The sequence below is a fragment of the Callithrix jacchus genome, chromosome 8 (assembly GCF_049354715.1).
Source record: "Callithrix jacchus isolate 240 chromosome 8, calJac240_pri, whole genome shotgun sequence".
NCBI lineage: Eukaryota > Metazoa > Chordata > Mammalia > Primates > Cebidae > Callithrix > Callithrix jacchus.
In genome coordinates this window covers 139,729,678-139,749,278 of record NC_133509.1, presented here as the reverse complement: position 1 = coordinate 139,749,278, position 19,601 = coordinate 139,729,678, and the positions used below count along the sequence as shown (strand labels likewise).

The window sequence follows — 19,601 nt, the reverse complement described above, 5'->3', positions numbered from 1 at the left end:
AGCCCCGCCCTCCCCAGGGCTGCTGGGGGAGACCAGAGGGTGCTCTATCCGGCAGGGCCCACCCCACCATTGCACCGCCGGCCCCCAGCCAGCCCTCCTAGCCCTCACACTCTGCCATCACCTGCCGAGGCCCACCCTGAGGAGGCCACAGCCCCTGCTTAAGGCAAAGGGAACCCGAGCCCTAGAGCCTGGTGATGTGGCCGTGCCAGAGCCAGGCCAGCCGCTGCCCTGGCTGCCCACCCTGAAAAGGCCTGGGAGCCAGCGACGCTCCAAATCGGCCTTCGGCTGCCTCGGGGCTGGGCTGGCCATCGTTGCTAAGAGGAAGAAAAATAAACGCCCCAAACTTGCCGCCCCAGCCATAAGGGCCACAGTCGGAGGTGAGGCGGGGAAAGGTGGCAGGGGCCCAGGGGCGGGGAAGGGCAGCGAGCCGGGCGAGGCAGGCCGGCGGTGGAAGGAGCGCACAGGCCGGGAGAGGCCGGGACAGCAGGGAGACGGCGGCGAAGGGAAATGAGGAGAGAGGGGAGGAGGAGGAAGACGGAGGGAGGGACCGCGGGAGGAGAGGCCAGGCCAGGAGGGAGGCGGCCGGGCGGGAGCGCCGGGCCTGGCGGGGGAGGGAGCGACGCCTTCTGAATCAGCGCTCTCCGGGGGCGGCCATGGCCGAGCCGGTGCCGGGGCGGGGACCGGGGCGCCCAGGCCCGCCGCCCCCTCCGCAGGCCGCACAGGAACGTACCCGGCCGGGCCGCGTAGACGCGCGTGGGGCGGCTCCTCCCGGCCTGGCGCAGACCTGGGCCGCCTCCGCGGCGGCGGGGACCGGCCTGGCCAGGTGCGCCGGGCGCACCCCCTCTCCCTGCGCCTTTGTCCGGCCTCGGCCGGGACCCCGCGCCCCGTGCGGCCCCACAAGCGCGCAGGTGCGGGAGGTGGGAGGCCCGGGCCGCGGCCAGCGCTGGGCCGGCGCGTCCTACCTGCGATTCGGGCTCGGCTCCCGGCTCGCCTCAGTCCCCGGCCTGGTCTCCGGCTCCGCCCGGCTCGGTCCCGGCCCTCCCGCCCGCCCGGCCGAGCGCTGGGCGGGGCCGCCGCCTAGGACATGCCCGGCGCGGCCCGCACGCTCGCGGCAGCCCGGGCCGAGCCCACGGCAGAGCGGCCGCCTGCGGCCTCGCGCGCGGGTCCCTGACGTCTGCGGGAAGCCCCGCCCCGCCCCGGAACGCCCCGCCCCGGGCACGCCCAGTCCCGCCCCCGGAACGCCCCTCCCCGCCCCCGCCCCGCCCCGCCGGAAACCAGGTTAGGGCGGGGCCGCGGCCGCCAGGTGAGCGCGCCCCGCAGCACGCGCGCGATCCCGCCCCCCGGCCCCGCTCCGGGCTCGCCCACCCTCCTCCTGCCCTGGCCCACTGGGGGCACCTCCCGGCTCACCCTGCACCCCGCGCAGACCCCGTCCCCTCCCGTCTCTGCCCCACCCCCCGCTTCGCCTCCCGGACCGGCCGTCGGGCGGAACCGGGTGCCCACAGCAGCGCAGCACCCTGGCCCAGGGCCTGCGGGTTAACGCTTAACTACGCCCCGGAGCTGTAGGCTCCAGCCGCGCCCCGAGTCCCCAACCTTTGGCCCCGGTAGCGCTAAAGAGGAGCGAACGGTGAAGGAGTGAGGGTGAGTCCCAGAGGCCCACCTCGCCGCGCCCGGACTCTCCTCCCGAGCCTGGCCAGACTGGGCGTGTGTCCGAACGCTCCACTCGGACCCCTGGCGCTCCGGGCTGAGCTGGGGGCGAGGGTGATGGGCAGCGACGCCGTCTCACCTGGACGCCCACAGTGGGTCCGACCTGGCCGAGGGGCGAGGGTGGGGCTGCGAACTCCGGAGGCTCTCGGGGTTCCTGGGGTAAGTTCCCGCAGACTGCTGTCTCCTGGCCGGGTGCTACAATGGAGCACCCAGTGTCCCAGGAGCCGAGCTGGGGGGAAGGGATCAGGGTGGGAGCGGGGCAGCGTGCGCGGAGGGCATTCCTGCATTCCAGGTGTTGGGGAACTTTGTGAGCGCAGGTGTGGAGATGAGGGGGGGACGTGGAAAGCCTGCGCCCGGCCCGGGAACCCTGGGCTTTATCCTGTGGGCAGCTGGAGCGGCTGGGCATTCCCGGCTGCGACAGCGCCCACCCGGCCGGCACCAGGCCCTGCTTGCAACCCAGCAGCGCCTCTCCGGGTCTGCCTTCACGGAGCTTAGCCTCTGCGGATCCCCTGTCCCCGGCCCTGGGGTGGGATTTCGAGTTCAGAGGGGGTCAGACGCGCCCTTGAATATGGGGGAGCCCCACACCAAGCACCCGGTGGAAACTCACTTGCGTGGGGAGAGGGCAGGGCAGTGAGCACTCCGAGCGAGCTCCCAGGATTCTAGGTGGGGGAGGGAGCCCGGGGAGGGACCTGCAGCCTGGTCATCCGGGTGCCTGGATTTTTTCCCAAGGACAATGTAGAGTTGCTGCTGGCTGAGATGTGTTTTGATGAGGGTTTGAAAGAGAGAGCTCCGGGTGCCAACGTGAGTGGATGGCAGAATATGCCTGGGGGTGGCAATCAGGCATCGACCAGAGGCCCTGGGCTGGGGGAGGCAGAAGCAGAGAAGAGAGAAGGAAATTTGGGGGAAAGAGTGGGCATGAACTGGCTGCCCACTTGGGTGGGTGAGTGTGTGGCAGGGAGGCGCTGGGCGTTCTGTGCCTGCCCCTCGAGCCCCACCCCACCTGCTTCCAGATGAGCTTAGGAATTTCCCAGGCTTCCTCCCAGCTGGAGCCAGACCTGTCCCTCTGAGGCCCCAGCCCTGCCCATCCTTTCCTGCCCTACCCAGGTTTCTTAACCCTCGTGGCTTGGCCTGCTCCTTGTTCACACCTTGGTAAATGATCCTTAATAAAAGTCATTTTCTCCATTTGTGCTTTTCTTTCTTCTGCCAGGATCGTGGACTTTCTCGATGGGGAGAGGGAAGCAAGGCTGGTGCCCAGTGCTCTGCCTGGACTGGCCAGTGCATGTGGCTGTCACTAGGCTGGGAAGCCAGGCCAGGAGAGCAGGTGCAGTCGTAGAGGTGGGCAGTTGAGAGGTGAAGAGACCTGAGCACACTCAGGCCAGTCATCAGTTGGTGTTTGGGAGCCCAGGACAGAGTCGGGAGGGCAAGTGTGGGCAATGCTTGGAGCCACAGGGCGGGGATAGGGAATTGGAGGGGTAGAGAAGACAACTCAAACTAAGCCAAGAACCCACAGAGGAGACCAGAAAAGGAAAACCAAGAAGAGGTGAGGCCCAAATGCCCCCAAATTGATCCATACATCGAAGGGTCCCTCGTAAAAGTAGCCAAAAGATGATTCCAAAACTTGCAGGAAACTAAAGATGCAAGGAGAATGAATAGAAATGTTTCTCATGGTGGTGATGGATGGTGTAGAGGGATAGTGGACATCGATGGTAGTGATGGATGGGGTAGATGGATGATGGTGACGGATGGTGTAGATGGATGGTGGTGATAGATGGTGTAGATGGATGGTGGTGATGGATGGTGGTGATGGATGGTGGTGATGGATGGTGGTGGTGGACGGTGGTGATGGACGGTGGTGGTGGACGGTGGTGATGGACGGTGGTGTTGGACGGTGGTGATGGACGGTGGTGGTGGACGGTGGTGGTGGACGGTGGTGATGGACGGTGGTGGTGGACGGTGGTGATGGACGGTGGTGATGGATGGTGGTGATGGATGGTGGTGGTGGATGGTGGTGATGGATGGTGGTGATGGATGGTGGTGTTGGATGGTGGTGGTGGATGGTGGTGGACGGTGGTGATGGACGGTGGTGGTGGACGGTGGTGATGGACGGTGGTGGTGGACGGTGGTGATGGACGGTGGTGGTGGATGGTGGTGATGGATGGTGGTGGATGGTGGTGGACGGTGGTGGTGGACGGTGGTGGACGGTGGTGGTGGACGGTGGTGATGGACGGTGGTGATGGATGGTGGTGATGGATGGTGACAGATGGTGTAGATGGATGGTGGTGATGGATGGTGGTGATGGATGGTGGTGATGGATGGTGGTGATGGATGGTGTAGATGGATGGTGACAGATGGTGTAGATGGATGGTGGTGATGGACGGTGGTGATGGACGGTGGTGATGGACGGTGGTGGTGGATGGTGGTGATGGATGGTGGTGGTGGACGGTGGTGATGGATGGTGGTGGTGGATGGTGGTGATGGATGGTGGTGGTGGATGGTGGTGATGGATGGTGGTGATGGATGATGTGATGGATGGTGGTGTTGGACGGTGGTGATGGATGGTGGTGATGGATGGTGGTGATGGATGGTGTAGATGGATGGTGACGGATGGTGTAGATGGATGGTGGTGATGGACGGTGGTGATGGACGGTGGTGATGGACGGTGGTGGTGGACGGTGGTGATGGATGGTGGTGGTGGACGGTGGTGATGGATGGTGGTGGTGGATGGTGGTGATGGATGGTGGTGGTGGATGGTGGTGATGGATGGTGGTGATGGATGATGTGATGGATGGTGGTGTTGGACGGTGGTGATGGATGGTGGTGATGGACGGTGGTGATGGATGGTGGTGATGGACGGTGGTGATGGATGATGTGATGGATGGTGGTGATGGATGATGTGATGGATGGTGGTGATGGATGATGTGATGGATGGTGGTGATGGATAGTGGTGATGGATGGTGGTGATGGGTGGTGTAGATGGATAGTGGACATGGATGGTGGTGATGGATGGTAGTGATGGATGGTGGTGATGGATGGTGGTGATGCATGGTGGTCATGGATGGTAGTGATGGATGGTGGTGATGGATAGTGGTGATGGATGGTGTGATGGGTAGTGGACATAGATGGTGATAATGGAGGTGGTGATGGATGGTGGTGATGGATGATGTGATGGATGGTGGTGATGGATAGTGGTGATGGATGGTGTGATGGGTAGTGGACATAGATGGTGATAATGGATGGTGGTGATGGATGGTGGTGATGGATGGTGGTGATGGATGATGTGATGGATGGTGGTTATGGATAGTGGTGATGGATGGTGGTGATGGGTGGTGTAGATGGATAGTGGACATGGATGGTGGTGATGGATGGTAGTGATGGATGGTGGTGACGGGTGGTGTAGATGGATGGAGGTCATGGATGGTGTTGATGGATGGTGGTGATGGATGGTGATGGATGGTGGTGATGGATGGTGGTGATGGATAGTGGTGATGGATGGGGTGATGGGTAGTGGATATAGATGGTGATAATGGATGGTGTTGATGGATGGTGGTGATGGATAGTGGTGATGGATGGGGTGATGGGTAGTGGACATATATGGTGATAATGGATGGTGATGATGGACGGTGATGATGGATGGTGGTGATGGATGGTGTACTGGATGGTGTAGATGGATAGTGGACATGGATGGTGGTGATGGACAGTGGAGATGAATGATGGTGATGGACAGTGGAGATGGAGGATGGTGATGGACAGTGGAGATGGAGGATGGTGATGGACAGTGGAGATGGAGGATGGTGATGGACAGTGGAGATGGAGGATGGTGATGGACAGTGGAGATGGAGGATGGTGATGGACAGTGGAGATGGACGCCAGAGATGAATGATGGTGATGGACAGTGGACATGGAGGATGGTGCTGCTTGTACAACAGTTTGAATGCACTTGATGTTACTCAATTGTTCACTTAAAAATGGCTAAAAGAGTAGTTTTTATGTTACATATATTTTGCTATAATAAAAAAAAGACTGAAAAGCCTATAAAATTCTGAAAATAAAAAAGGGGGCTTTAGCCCTGCCAGAGAGTAGATTCCATCATAGAACCATCCAGAACATCTTGCTATGGGCAGTTCATTGGACACACACATCAGAGGTCTGTGTACTCATTTAGCATATGATTAATGGGGTGTTTAAAATCCATGAGGGACTGGGTGGCAGCTCACACCTGCGACCCCAGCATTTTGGGAGGCCGAGGTGGGTGGATCACCTGAGGTCAGCCGTTTGAGACCAGCCTGGCCAACATGGTGAAACCCCGTCTCTACTAAAAATACAAAAATTAGACTCTGTCTCAAAAAAATAATAATAATAAATAATAAAATCCATGAGGAAAAGGATGTCATTTTAAAAAGGGTGGTGTGGCCGGGTGTGGTGGCTCATGCCTGTAATCCCAGCACTTTGGAGGGTGAGGCGGGTGGATCGCCTGAGGTGAGGAGTTTGAGACTGACCTGGCCAACATGGTGAAACACTGTCTCTACTAAAAAAAAAAAAAAAGGTACTAAATTAGCTGGGTGTGGTGATGCGTGCCTATAATCCCAGCTACTTGGGAGGCTGAGGCAGGTGAATTGCTTGAACCCAGAAGGCGGAGATTACAGTGAGCCAAGACCATGCCATGGCACTCCAGCCTGGGCAACAAGAGGGAAACTCCGTCTCAGAAAAACTAGAATAAAATAATAGTAAAGGGTGGTGGAACGACTGGGCGGCACTGGCGTCTGGAAAACATGATGCTGGGTCCTGATCCCACTCTTCACATGGAAACGAATTCTTCATGGAGCAGAAATATAAATGCAAAAACCCAAAACCACAAAAATCATTTGAAGAAAACACGGAAACCTGTTGAATAATCTCGGGATCTGGAAGGCTTTTCTAAGCAGGACAAAAAGCAGAAGCCGCAGAGAACATGGTTGAAAAATTTGATTGAGCTACAAACGGCAACATGTTGCCTAGAACCACATATTTAAAATCAGAGGACGTGCAACCAGCTGGGGAGAACCCACGAGAACTCAGAGCCCAGCAAAGGGCTGATTCTCCCAACGAAGCGCTGCCCTGAACCACCGAGGCCAGGCCAGGCCGCTGGACAGGCCTGGAGAAGGAAGCCCAGTGTCTGCGGACTGCGAGATGCTGAACCTCGCTTAATCAGGGAGGAGCACATTGGCCCTACCCGAAGACATTTTCACCCATGAGATGTTTTCAGGAGAGACTGGGAAGGGAGGAGCAGGGAGACAGGCTCTCCCCACCGCTCCCAGCAGGAGTGTGAATTTGGGGTGTGGGGGGAGGGGGTTTGTTTCCACTGTAGCCTGGTACTGCTAGGTTTTAAATGAGGACCCTGGCGGTGTTAACAATTACAAAATTCACTGTACCCTGTAGGGAAGAGAAGGCCAGGAGGGGCATGGGGCCCTCTGCTTAATGTGATGGAGTCAAGGGAGTGTCCAGCAGGTCCCTTGGGCTTAAGGACAAGGATGCCAACGTTTTTGGGCCTGGCAAGCCGAGTGGGTGCCTGCCAGGGGTAGGTGCCCCCTTCTGGGAGCAAGGGTGAGGCCCACAGGGTGAGAGGAGGGAGGGAGAGAGCAGGGGTGCAGGGTGGGTCAGAGGCCGCCCTCCCCCCACAGCTGACCCCCGCCCTGCTTTGCAACCATAGCACTCAGCAGCCTCCACCTGGGACTGAGATCAGGACCACGCTCAGGTTCCCACCTGCCTGCTGAACCCATGCTCTGCAGTAATTGGTCCAGGGCCCTGGTGAAGATGGCAGGAGCTTGCCTGTGTCAGCGACTGTCCCCGCCTCCCACCTCGGGAGCAGGGATCATGGGACTCCCTGGTGCCCCTTTGTATTTGCATTTCTGTGCTTAGCTGCTGGTATCAGGCAGGGAAAGCTTCAAGCCACCCGCAGAGCCCTGGAACTGGAGCATTTGCTCTCGTGGGAGAAGGAGGCTTCCTGCTGGCGACACACCACGACAGGCCAGTGCAGGTCCCCACAGGCAGGCCCTGATGCCCACTCTTCTTGCCCTCTCCTGTCTGAGCCTTGCACAACTCTGCAGGTGACCAGGAGCCATAGGTTAGCTGAAGCCAGCGGTGGCCGGGAGCAGGGCCTTCCTGGAGGTGAGGACAAGCTCTGCTTCCCGCACGAGCAGGCTGTGGAGCGGACCAGCTCCCCTGTTTTACAAGTGTCCTTTGCAGGCCGTGGAGCGGACCAGCTCCCCTGTTTTACAAGTGTCCTTTGCAGGCCGTGGAGCGGACCAGCTCCCCTGTTTTACAAGTGTCCTTTGCAGGCCGTGGAGCGGACCAGCTCCCCTGTTTTACAGGTGTCCTTTGCAGGCCGTGGAGCGGACCAGCTCCCCTGTTTTACAAGTGTCCTTTGCAGGCAGCGCAGGTCCATGCGGGCCTGTCCAGCCCAGGAGGTGACAGAGTTGTCTGCAGCCTGGGCCCCTGTGGCCCCCAGGGAGAGGGCCCAATGGGACTGGTCTTTCTCTTCAGGTCACCAGCCTGTGCAGCTGGGGCAGAAACGGCTTAAAGAGGGAACGTGGCCCGGGCAGGCCTTCCCCCTGGGCCCCCCTCCCTGGCTGCTCTCCCAGGCTTCCCTGCTTTCCCTTCTGAGACCCCGACTACTGGACCCAGCCTTAATGCCAAGATAATTATCCACAACAGCAGGAGCGCCCAGGCCCATAAACAATCCCCTGCCCTGCACCCTGTCTACATCCAATTATTCCGCCCAGCTGAGACCAAGTGCAGCTGGGGGTGGGGATCCTCAGCTCTAGGCTGATGCTAACAGCCCCTTCAGGGCCTGGCTGGGAGCAGCTGAGAGCTTCCTGGATCCAGGGCTGTGTCCCTACGTCCCACTCGAGGACTCCCTCCTGAAGAAAACAGTGTCTTCCAGCACCCTTCTCGGAAGTCACCCTGACACAGGGCTACAAAGAGCACAGGGGACTTCCCAGTCACTCACCATGCCCCTCCACTGCATTCAAGTCCCACTTCATTCATCCTCCCACAGGTCCCCCTCCATTCGTCCCTCCACTACCCCCTCCCTTTATCCCTCCACTACCCCCTCCACTCCTTCCACTACCCCCTCCACTCATCCCTCCACTACCCCCTCCATTCCTCCCTCTACTACCCCCTCCCTTCATCCCTCCACTACCCCCTCCACTCTTCCCTCCACTACCCCCTCCATTCATCCCTCCACTACCCCCTCCCTTCATCCCTCCACTGCCCCTTCCATTCATCCCTCCACTACCCCCTACACTCATCCCTCCACTACCCCCTCCATTCATCCCTCCACTACCCCCTCCACCCATCCCTCCACTACCCCCTCCATTCATCCCTCCACTACCCCCTCCCTTCATCCCTCCACTGCCCCTTCCATTCATCCCTCCACTACCCCCTACACTCATCCCTCCACTACCCCCTCCATTCATCCCTCCACTACCCCCTCCATTCATCCCTCCACTACCCCCTCCACCCATCCCTCCACTACCCCCTCCATTCATCCCTCCACTACCCCCTCCCTTCATCCCTCCACTTCCCCCTCCACTCATCCCTCCACCTCCCCCTCCACTCATCCCTCCACCACCCTCTCCATTCATCCCTCCACTACCCCCTCCATTCATCCCTCCACTACCCCCTCCATTCATCCCTCCACTACCCCCTCCCTTCATCCCTCCACTGCCCCTTCCATTCATCCCTCCACTACCCCCTACACTCATCCCTCCACTACCCCCTCCATTCATCCCTCCACTACCCCCTCCATTCATCCCTCCACTACCCCCTCCACCCATCCCTCCACTACCCCCTCCATTCATCCCTCCACTACCCCCTCCCTTCATCCCTCCACTTCCCCCTCCACTCATCCCTCCACCTCCCCCTCCACTCATCCCTCCACCACCCTCTCCATTCATCCCTCCACTACCCCCTCCATTCATCCCTCCACTACCCCCTCCATTCATCCCTCCACTACCCCCTCCACCCATCCCTCCACTACCCCCTCCATTCATCCCTCCACTGCTCCTGGCTGATGGCTCTGGAACAATGCTCTGTGTCCCATGGCACAGAGTAGGACAATGATGAGGAGGCAGAAGAAAAATCCAGTGTAATTTCCAAGTGTACTGTCATAACCATGAAGTGAGGGCAGATGCCATCTCTGCCCAGGCCCTGGGTCTTTGCCATCCAGCACCCTCACACACCCATAGTTCTGCAGCATCCGTGGTGGACAAGATGAGGACGAAGACTGAGGGGTCATGTCCTTCCTGCTTTGGTGGGAAGCCTTTCTCTGCAGTTCATCAGGGAAAATGAAATTTTTGCACACCTACATATCAGCTCTCCAGCATGACAGGCACTGTGGGCCACCTGCCTGGAAGCCTTTCCTCCTTGTTCCTTCTAACAGAACCAGGGGCTTTCAGCCATCTGTGGTGATCTCTTGATCTCTAGAAAGGGGCCAGGTCCAGGGCTGAGCAAGGGCACATGACCATTTGGGGCCACGGAGATCTGAGAGGAAGTGTGCTGTTGCAGGGGAGAGTGTGTGGGGAAAGGGGGCTTCTAGGACTGCCGTCCTCCTGTTAGCGTTGGTGTGAGGTATGACTCTCTGCCTCCGCTCACTGCCTCTGTGGGCGAGGACATGATTGTTGGACTGCAGAGTCATCTTGAGACCAGGATCAGAGCAGACAAGCAGACCAAGGTCCCTGCCACAGCGCCCGGCACTTCTCTTTTTAACCTTATGAAGTGCAGCAAGCTGACAAACCTCAACAGTGTGTTAAGCTACTTCGGTGGATGTTCTGTTAACTACACCCATGCGGCATAGGGTGCTTTTAATTGTTTATTACTTGTTTATTTTAGAGACAAGGTCTTGCTCTGTCACCCCGGCTGAAGTGCCGTGGTGCAATCATAGTTCACTGCAGCCTCAAAATCCTGGCCACAAGTGATCCTCCCACCTCAGCCTCCCAAGTACGTGGGACGACGGGTGCACTCCACCATGCCCAGCTAATTTTTTAAAATTTTGCAAGTATGAGGTCTCACTATTTTGCCCAGGCTGTTATTGAATTCCTGGCCTCATAGAATCTTCCTGCTTCAGCCTCCCAAATTGCTGGGATTACACGTGTGAACCGCCGTACCCAGCCCTGCACATATGCTTAGATATGCTTTCTCCAAGGTCTGTTCTTTGGAATAATGGTAATACATATTTCTATGAAAAAAAATCTATTTTGTGATATGTATATATACATATTTTTATTTATTTTTTATTTTTTTATTTTTTTGAGATGGAGTTTTGCTCTCGTTACCCAGGCTGGAGTGCAATGGCGCAATCTCAGCTCACCGCAACCTCCGCCTCCTGGGTTCAGGCAATTCTCCTGCCTCAGCCTCCTGAGTAGCTGGGATTACAGGCACGCGCCACCATGCCCAGCTGATTTTTTGTATTTTTAGTAGAGACGGGGTTTCACCATGTTGACGAGGATGATTTTGATCTCTTGACCTCGTGATCCACCCACCTCGGCCTCCCAAAGTGCTGGGATTACAGGCTTGAGCCACCGCGCCCGGCCTATATACCTATTTTTAAAATAAAAACGTGTTGCTCTGCCCCCCACCCCTGCAGCTGAAGCCACTGACCATGGAGCCAGGAGCCACCCAATGAGGTGTCTTTTCTCTAAGGATGGTGAAGGTGGAGAAGAAACCCAGAGAACACTCACGGGAGGCCTGAGTTCTGAAGAATATGCAATGCCTATTCAGCAGTCATGCACATCTCACGGGCAGGGAAGATGTGCCACCGCACCCAGCTCACCTAGTCAGGAAGGCCGAGAACAGCACATTCTAGCAGGACTTTCCGCGAGTCCACCCCTTGGAGCTCTTCTTTGGAATGTTGCTGTGGCCTCGGGAGTTAGAGCTGAACAAAGGCACTGAGAGGGGATGGGCAGTGGCGTGGAGGGGTGAGGGGCACCCAGCGTCCTAGTTCGCTGTACTGCTCTTGGCGGTTTTTCTGTTTGATGTGTTAATTTGCGCACACACTGCATCCCAGCCACCACTGACGGCCATTTGCCTTGATGACGGAGCTGACCACGGCTGCTTTGTCAGCAAAAATGAAGCTGTTGAAGCTCCTCTCCCAGGGGCCTCTCGTGGCACTGCCCATCTCTTCCCTTGGCCTTGTCTGGGTGAGGCTTGCTTGTGGATTTCCAAGAGTCCCCTCGGAAGCGGCAGAAGGGAGCGGAACGCCCACGGTTGGGTGCCTGAGAGACGGCAGCGTTTGGACAGCCCCGTAGGGTTCCCCATGTGAATTCTCCTGAATCTCAGGCAGGGAATGAAGAAAGAGACGGCACAAAGCCATCCCCAGAACCATGGGTCTCATGTCATTAAATGTGGACAACACTTGCTGAGAGTCACGGAGGAAAGCAGCATCTGGAGACGGGGTCTTCCCGAGATGGTGACATCTACAAGTCTTGAGTGGCTAAAGAAATGTATTCCTTGCAATGCCTCACAGACGTGGTACCATATGCACATACGAGTAGTGGCCTGCCAGGGCTGGTAAGATAACACGATGTCCGTTCTATACTCAGGGAGACAGAATCTGATTTTTGATGGGTAGTTGTAGAAAAGTCTTCTGCTGTATTCCTAATCAAAGTCTTCTTAGAAAACATTGAAACATCACCTTTTTAGTAAGCAAAATGCTTTTCATTTTGTCCAAAACAACATGGATAGAACTGTTTGTTTCATATCTCAGATGTTTTGTTTTGAGACGGAGTTTCGCTCTTGTTACCCAGGCTGGAGTGCAATGGCATGATCTTGGCTCACCGCAACCTCCACCTCCTGGGTTCAAGCAATTCTCCTGCCTCAGCCTCCTGAGTAGCTGGGACTACAGGTTTGTGCAACTATGCCCAGCTAATTTTTTGTGTTTTTAGTAGAGATGGGGTCTCACCATGTTGACCAGGATGGTCTCGATCTCCTGACCTCATGATCCACCCGCGTCGGCCTCCCACAGTGCTGGGATTACAGGCGTGAGCCACTGCGCCCGGCCACATATCTCAGATTTTATAGTTTTTTCATATCACTGCATTTCCCCTGAGGTTTTTTACTCATGCACATGCACTCTTTGTACAAATTTTTTTTGAGATGGAGTTTCATTCTTGTACAGGCTGGAGTGCAATGGCATGGTCTCAGCTCACTGCAACCTCTGCCTTCTGGGTTCAAGCGATTCTCATGCCTCAGCCTCCTGAATAGCTGAGATTACAGGAGCGCACCACCACACCCAGCTCATTTTTTTGTATTTTTAGTAGAGATGGGGTTGCACCATGTTGTCCAGGCTGATCTCAAACTCCTGACCTCAAACGGTCCACCTGCCTCAGGCTCCCAAAGTGCTGGGATTACAGGTGTGAGCCACTGTGCCGGGCTGTGAAAACAATAATATCAGTGGCATGTGGTGGTGTGCACCTGCAGTCCCGGCTACTCAGGAGGCTGAGTGGAGGGATCCCTTGAGCCCGGCAGTTCAAGGCTGCAGCAAACTGTGCCAGTGTGACTGTGCCAGTGTGACTGACTGTGCCAGTGTGACTGTGCCAGTGTGGCTGACTGTGCCAGTGTGACTCTGCCAGTGTCTGACTCTGCCAATGTGATTGTGCCAGTGTGACTGTGCCAGTGTGACTGTGCCAGTGTGACTGTGCCAGTGTGGCTGACTGTGCCAGTGTGACTGTGCCAGTGTGACTGTGCCAGTGTGACTGTGCCAGTGTGGCTGACTGTGCCAGTGTGACTGTGCCAGTGTGACTGTGCCAGTGTGACTGTGCCCGTGTGACTGACTGTGCCCGTGTGACTGTGCCAGTGTGACTGTGCCAGTGTGACTGACTGTGCCCGTGTGACTGTGCCCATGTGGCTGACTGTGCCAGTGTGACTGACTGTGCCAGTGTGACTGTGCCAGTGTGACTGTGCCAGTGTGACTGACTGTGCCAGTGTGACTGTGCCAGTGTGACTGTGCCAGTGTGGCTGACTGTGCCAGTGTGACTGTGCCAGTGTGACTGTGCCAGTGTGACTGTGCCCGTGTGACTGACTGTGCCCGTGTGACTGTGCCAGTGTGACTGTGCCAGTGTGACTGACTGTGCCCGTGTGACTGTGCCCGTGTGGCTGACTGTGCCAGTGTGACTGTGCCAGTGTGACTGACTGTGCCAGTGTGACTGTGCCCGTGTGACTGTGCCAGTGTGACTGTGCCCGTGTGACTGACTGTGCCAGTGTGACTGTGCCCGTGTGACTGACTGTGCCCGTGTGACTGTGCCAGTGTGACTGTGCCAGTGTGACTGACTGTGCCCGTGTGACTGTGCCCGTGTGACTGTGCCCGTGTGGCTGACTGTGCCAGTGTGACTGTGCCAGTGTGACTGACTGTGCCAGTGTGACTGTGCCAGTGTGACTGACTGTGCCAGTGTGACTGTGCCCGTGTGACTGTGCCAGTGTGACTGTGCCCGTGTGGCTGACTGTGCCAGTGTGACTGTGCCAGTGTGACTGACTGTGCCAGTGTGACTGTGCCAGTGTGACTGACTGTGCCAGTGTGACTGTGCCCGTGTGACTGTGCCAGTGTGACTGTGCCCGTGTGACTGTGCCAGTGTGACTGACTGTGCCAGTGTGACTGTGCCCGTGTGACTGACTGTGCCCGTGTGACTGTGCCAGTGTGACTGTGCCAGTGTGACTGACTGTGCCCGTGTGACTGTGCCCGTGTGGCTGACTGTGCCAGTGTGACTGTGCCAGTGTGACTGACTGTGCCAGTGTGACTGTGCCCGTGTGACTGTGCCAGTGTGACTGTGCCCGTGTGACTGTGCCAGTGTGACTGACTGTGCCAGTGTGACTGTGCCCGTGTGACTGACTGTGCCCGTGTGACTGTGCCAGTGTGACTGTGCCAGTGTGACTGACTGTGCCCGTGTGACTGTGCCCGTGTGGCTGACTGTGCCAGTGTGACTGTGCCAGTGTGACTGACTGTGCCAGTGTGACTGTGCCCGTGTGACTGTGCCAGTGTGACTGTGCCCGTGTGACTGTGCCAGTGTGACTGACTGTGCCAGTGTGACTGTGCCCGTGTGACTGACTGTGCCAGTGTGACTGTGCCCGTGTGACTGACTGTGCCCGTGTGACTGTGCCAGTGTGACTGTGCCAGTGTGACTGTGCCGCTGCACTCCAGCCTGGGCCTCACAGTGAGACTGTGTTAAAATCCAGAGGCTCTAACCACATTCGGCTACTGCACTAGCGGCTAGTGCCTAAAAATGGAATTTTTATTTCTACTTAATTGTATTAACTTAATTGCCACTGGTAACTAGTGACTGCCACAGTGAGCAGCACAGCTCTAGCTTCCACGGTGTTGTGGTCACCCTGCAAAAGCAGCAGGGACCTGCCACCCAGCGTCCGGTTGCGGTCCCAAGGCTGACAACATCACACACGCCAAGAAGGTGCTACGACTCGATGATGGAGGCGGCTCGGGAGAGCAGGGCAGCCCTTGCGAGCAGGTCTAAAATGGCTTGTGAGAGCGAGGAAAGCAGACAGGCCCCGGTGGCTTTGGAGGCTGTGGCTGGTGGGCGGGGCCAGGTGAGATTTCACACAGCCTGGCAGCAGCTCACATGGTTTGACTATCCCACCTGCACCCAAGTGGGAGCAGCAGGCTTCCTAGCAGTCTGTCCTGGTGTGGGCCCAATGGGAAGAGGGAGGGGTGAGGCTTAAAAGCTGTCAATAGCCAGACATTAAGAAATGGAGTCCAGGCTGGGTGTGGTGGCTCACGCCTGTCTGTAGTCCCAGCACTTTGGGAGGCTGAGGCCAGTGGATCACCAGGTCAGGGGTTCAAGACCAGCCTGGCCAAGATGGTGAAACCCCGTCTCTACTAAAAATACAAAAAATTATCTGGGTGTGGTGGTGGGCACCTGTAATCCCAGTTACTCAGGAGGCTGAGGTAGAGAATTGCTTGAACCTGGGTGGCGAAGGTTGCAGTGAACCGAGATTGTGCCACTGCACTGCAGCCTGGGTGACAGACAGACAAAAAAAAGAAATGGAGTCTAACTCCTCAATACAAACTCCCAGCTTACAGGGAACACAGAGGCAAGGACACAATTAAACAGCAGCAGGGGCACAGCTGGCAAAATCCAGACCCGGGAGCTACTGGGAACAGCCTGGTTTCCTTTGCTAGAGGGGAAAAAAGGTGAATAAGAAAAGTATAGATTAAAGAAGCCCTGATTTATCAACCAGTCACAAAGCGTCAAAATTATTTGCGTTCTGATTCAAACAAATATTTCTAAGACAATTGGAAATGTGAACATTGACTGGACATTTAATAATACTGGCCGGGCGCGGCGGCTCACGCCTGTAATCCCAGCACTTTGTGAGGCCGAGGTGGGTGGATCACCTGAGACCAGCCTGACCAATATGGTGAAAGCCCATCTCTACTAAAAATACAAAATTAGTCAGGCGTGGTGGCGCATGCCTGTAATCCCAGCCACTCAGGAGGCTGAGGCAGGAGAATTGCTTGAACTGGGGAGACAGAGGTTGCAGTGAGCTGAGATCACGCCCTTGCACTCCAGCCTGAGCGACAGAGTAAGTCTTCATCTCAAAATATTAATATTAATAATAATAATATTTTTCGTTTGGGAGCGGTGGCTCACCCCTGTAATCCCAGCACTTTGGGAGACCGAGGTGGTTGGATCCCCTGAGGTCAGGAGCTGAAGACCAGCCTGACTAATATGGTGAAACCCCGTCTCTACTAAAATTATAAAAATTAGCTGGACATGGTGGTGCGCACCTGTAGTCCCAGCTACTCAGGAGACTGAGGCAGGAGACTCACTTGAACCCGGGAGGCAGAGGTTGCAGTGAGCTGAGATCCGCCATGGCACTCCAGCCTGGGGGACAGAGCAAGACTCTGTGTCACAAAGAAAATAGAATTGTTTAGGTAAAATAATATGTGTTTTAAGTAAGTCCCATTTAGATATCTACTGAAATACTTATGGATGAAATGACATTATATCTACTTCATACGATTTGCTTTGAAATAATATAGGAAGGGGCAGAGTGTTGGAAAGACAAAACCAGACTTGGCAAGAGTTAGTAGCTGTTGCAGCTGAGCACTGGATACATGCGGGCTTACTGCACCACTCTATTCTTGTACAGAGTCTTAATAAGTCCAGGCGCAGTGGCGCACGCCTGTAGTCCCAGCACTTTGGGGGGCCAAGGTGGGCAGATCACTTGATGTCGAGAGTTCTAGACTAGTCTGGCCAACATGGTGAAACCCCATCTCTACTAAAAATACAAAACATTAGCCCAGTGTGGTAGCACACACCTGTGGTCCCAGCTACTTGGCAGACCGCAGCAGGAGAGTCCTTGAACCCAGGAGGCAGAGGTTGCAGTGAGCCGACATCAGGCCATTGCACTCCAGCCTGGGTGACTGAGCAAAACTCCATCTAAAAAAAAAGTTATAAAAAGCAAAATAAAGACATCTTAAAACAAACAAAAACTGAGATAAGTAATTGCCTTCGACTATTTATCTCAGAGATTGCACCCTTGCACTCCAGCCTGGGCCACAGGACAGCTCCATCTCAAAAAAAAAAAAAAAAAAAAAAAAAAGAATTCACTGCTGATCGTCAGATACATTAAACAAAGTCATAAAATTGCAAAAAAACAAGAAGGCAAGAAAAAGAAAAACTAAAGAAACAAAAATAGATGAAGCCAATAGATAAGGAATGGAAAGACGGCAGATTTAAACTCACACGTACCAGCAATTATATCAAATGTAAATTAATTATTTAAAAAAGAACTCGAGGCCGGGCACGGTGGCTCAAGCCTGTAATCGCAGCACTTTGGGAGGCCAAGGCAGGCGGATCATGAGGTCAGGATTTCAAGACCAGCCTGGCCAGCATGGTGAAACCCCGTCTCTACTAAAAATACAAAAATTAACCGGGCATGGTGGCTCACACCTGTAATCCCAGCACTTTGGGATGCTGAGGTGGGAGGATCACTTGAGGCTAGGAGTTCAAGACCAGCCTGGGCAACATAGGGAGACCCCCACACACACACACCAAAAGTAAATAAATTAGCTGGGAGTTAGCTACTTTACAGGTGGTGGGCACCTGTAATGCTAGTTCCTCAGGAGGCTGAGGCACAAGTATCACTTGAGGTTGTAGAGAGCTATGACTGTGCCACTGGACTCCAGCCTAGGTGACAGAGCAAGACTGGTAAAAAAAAAAAAAAAGTGGGATACAATTAAAGCCACGCTTGGAGGCAGAGTTATAGCCTTAAATACTTATATTAGAAAAGAAGAAGAGCTGGAAGTCAGTCATCTAAGAGGGGCTTTTGGACGGCTGGAAATGTTCTGTCTCTCGATCTGGACGTTACATGCAAGTGTTAGGTTGAAAAGTCATTGAACTGTTCATTTGTGCTGGGTCCGCTTTGCTGAATGCACATTTAAATAGTTTTGGGTGGTTTTTCTTTTATTACTTTTTTTTTTTTTGAAACAGAGTCTCACTCTGTCACCCAGGCTGCAGTGCAGTGGGGTGAGAGCTCAGCTCTCTCACTGAAACTCTGTCTCCTGGGTTTAAGAAATTCTTGTGCCTCAACCTCTTGAGTAGCTAGAATTACAGGCACCCACCACCACACCTGGCTAATTTTTGTATTTTTATTAGAAATGGGGTTTCGTCATGTTGGCCAGGCTGATCTTGAACTCCTGACTTCAAGTGATCCTCCCACCTCAGCCTCCCAAAGTCCTGGGATTACAGGTGTGAGCCCCCACTCCTGGCCTTGGTTTTTCTTTTTCTTTCTCTTAAGAGACAGAGCCTCCGTCGCTCACGCTGGAGCAGAGCCCTGATTTGTGTGTGTGGCTGTATTGCGTTGTCAAATGCTCTGGGAAACCTCTGCATAGACCCAGACCTTGAAGTGTCCTCCTCCCCCAACTTTTCCCTCTAGGAGCTTCTGATGGTTATTTTAGGGATCATCCGAACTGGATTGAGGGATGCCTAGATGGCTGGTGAAGCACCGTTATCGGGGTGTGTCTGGGAGGACTTGTGAGCCAGCAGCCTGAGAGAGGAAGACCCGTCCTCAGTGTGGGCAGGGCACCATCCCATGTGCCGGAGGCCCAGCTGGAACAAAGAGGCAGAAGAAGGGGATTCACTTTCTCTCTGCTCTTCCTCTCTACCTTTCTGAGAGGACTGCTTTTCCTCCTCCTGCTTTGGTACATTGGGCTCCAGGCTCTTCTGCTTTTGAACTCCGGGACTTGCACCGGCAGTCTTTCGGGACCTCTTGGGCCTGATGGGGACTACCTGGCTGGCTTCCCTTGTTCTGAGGCTTGGAGCTGAGCCACCTCTGCTTCTCCAGCATGCAGGCCATCGGTCATAGGACTTCACCTCGGTGAGCCTGTGAGCCAACTCCCCTAGTAAACCCCCTTCCTTATATCCTGCTGGTTCTGTCTTTCTGGAGAAGCCTGGATAATAAAGAGCTTAATCACATCTTTGGGCTGAAAAGGGCAAATCTCTCACTTGGCTGTTAGTCGTCTGTTGACTGCGCTGGGCTTTGGGGCACAAATGCGCTATAGCAGACTTGCTTGCTGGTCAGATTCCCCAGGTCCTTCCCTCAGCTGCTCTGCCTGTCACCCACCAGCACGACATCTCCTCACCTAGAGGCTAAATGCTGGGAAGGGAAGGCCCTTCTGGGTCTGCTCAGGGCTGCAGGAGAGTTCTCCACCACCGGCTGGAAGGAGTTGGTTATAACTACCCCAGCTCCCTCCCTCCTAGCTCTGCATGTTTTACATTTTCCCCCAAATCCCCCTGGAGGTTACACGACAACTGCCTACCATAGCTACGTCTCCACCGCCATCTTACGTATCCGCTGCCTTCTGACATCGCTCTGACAAAAACCCACAGACTGCACCTTTACCGACAACA

The 19,601-nt window shown here is 55.5% G+C and overlaps 1 protein-coding gene across 2 annotated transcripts in view; it reads right to left on the bottom strand.

Annotated features, from left to right (window-relative positions):
- The window catches only part of CEP170B (centrosomal protein 170B), a 31,654-nt gene extending 30,478 nt beyond the window's left edge, over positions 1-1,176 (bottom strand). For both annotated transcript variants that reach the window (XM_035261701.3, XM_035261702.3), the window contains exon 1: positions 963-1,176. The gene's annotated coding sequence lies outside the window, so the exon portion shown is untranslated. The remainder of the gene's footprint in view (positions 1-962) is intronic.
- Positions 1,177-19,601: the final 18,425 nt, after the last annotated feature.